Source organism: Toxotes jaculatrix, chromosome 20, assembly GCF_017976425.1.
Source record: "Toxotes jaculatrix isolate fToxJac2 chromosome 20, fToxJac2.pri, whole genome shotgun sequence".
Classification (NCBI taxonomy): Eukaryota; Metazoa; Chordata; class Actinopteri; family Toxotidae; genus Toxotes; species Toxotes jaculatrix.
This window is the reverse complement of record NC_054413.1, coordinates 16,252,718-16,254,201: the sequence shown is the minus strand read 5'-3', so window position 1 is coordinate 16,254,201 and position 1,484 is coordinate 16,252,718.

Here is a 1,484-nt window from a genome sequence, read left to right as displayed (position 1 = left end):
TACTTTGAACAAGGACTTTTAGAGTCACGGTTGCTGTGAGACTGCTGGACTTCATCCTCATCAAACACTGTAGGTATGCGGATTATCTCTGCAAATATGGACTATGTCTTGTTTGCACATGTCCCGTCTCCGTGAAGCCAAAATCTTCTGGTAATCATTCCATGGCTTTGTTTGAGAGATGTGACTTCTCACACTTTATCTTTTGGACACACACTTTGAAGCCACATTTTGGCCTCCTCTGGTCTTAAATGTCCTGTTACACAGCAGATGCAACATGGTTGCCAGTGTGTTAAACTTCTGTCCGATATACAATCCTCTATTCCAACAAACTACCCCAAACTGTCCAAAAAAGAGAATCAAAGAAGGGGAAACAAACGACAGGTCTCCTCTATAAATCAGTAGATTCTCCTTTTTGTGTTGGTGCATGACATGAAACACTGTGGTGCACCGGCGAGCTGTTTTTCCTTGTGGTCGGTTTGGTATGTCTCTGTACATTCCAGACAACAAAGAGTTTCCTCTGAGGAAAGCTCACCACAGCATTCACAAAATTTCAGTGTGTCACAGGATTCTTGGCTTTCTCAGTTTTCAGATACCCCAGTACATGTTCAGTGGGATTGAGGTCATGTTACTGTGGAGTAAAATTCTTGACAGTCAGGACACCTTGGTCTTCTTTGGTCTTCAAGTGGTTCTTGTAAAGTTTTGAGGTGTGTTTGGGGTCGTTAACCTGCTGAAGCATGAATCCTTCTCCACAAAGATGCAAACCAGAGGGTACAGCATGTCTGAATATGGTGGTGCTTCTCCTTGGTAAAACACCCCCTGGCCTGAATATTCCCACCACCATGTTTCACTGTTGGTTTGATACACTGTGGTATCATTCTCTGTCCTTTGTCTCCTTACATGCACCCTTCTGTTACTGCTATAAATCTTGGATTCATCAGTAAGACTTTAGTAAGACTTTTTTTTTTCCAGTCATCCTCTGTGAAATTCTGGCATTTCTGGGCCCACCCCGTGTGTCTGGCCTCATTTCTCCTTCTGAGAAGCGGTTTAGAAACCGCCACTTGTCCTCTGAGACCAATGTAAGACAGCTTTCTTATGACAGTATTTTTGATTTTTTTTTTTTTTCTTTATTTAGCAAACTCTGCATCTGTGATGAAGTTTCTTTTTTATCTTTCAGCGAACTAAGATGCAGTGATCTTCTGATGGTGTGGTCACTTTCGGCTCGTTTGACTGTGCTTTGCATAGAACTGATCCAGTTTCTGCCAAGCGTTTTACAGTTCCATTCACTGCCCCCTTAGAAACCTTCACTCTAGCCATGATTTGATGCTGAGAAAGCTCGTCTTTGCCTGAAATATATATATAAATATATCGATTTCTGACACTTTCCCTTCGCTCTGATGCTGTTTTTAAATGTACAGCCACAACATTAAAACTTGTGGCTGATATGTGGATGTTGAACCCAGTCACAATTAAACTGGGAGAATTTG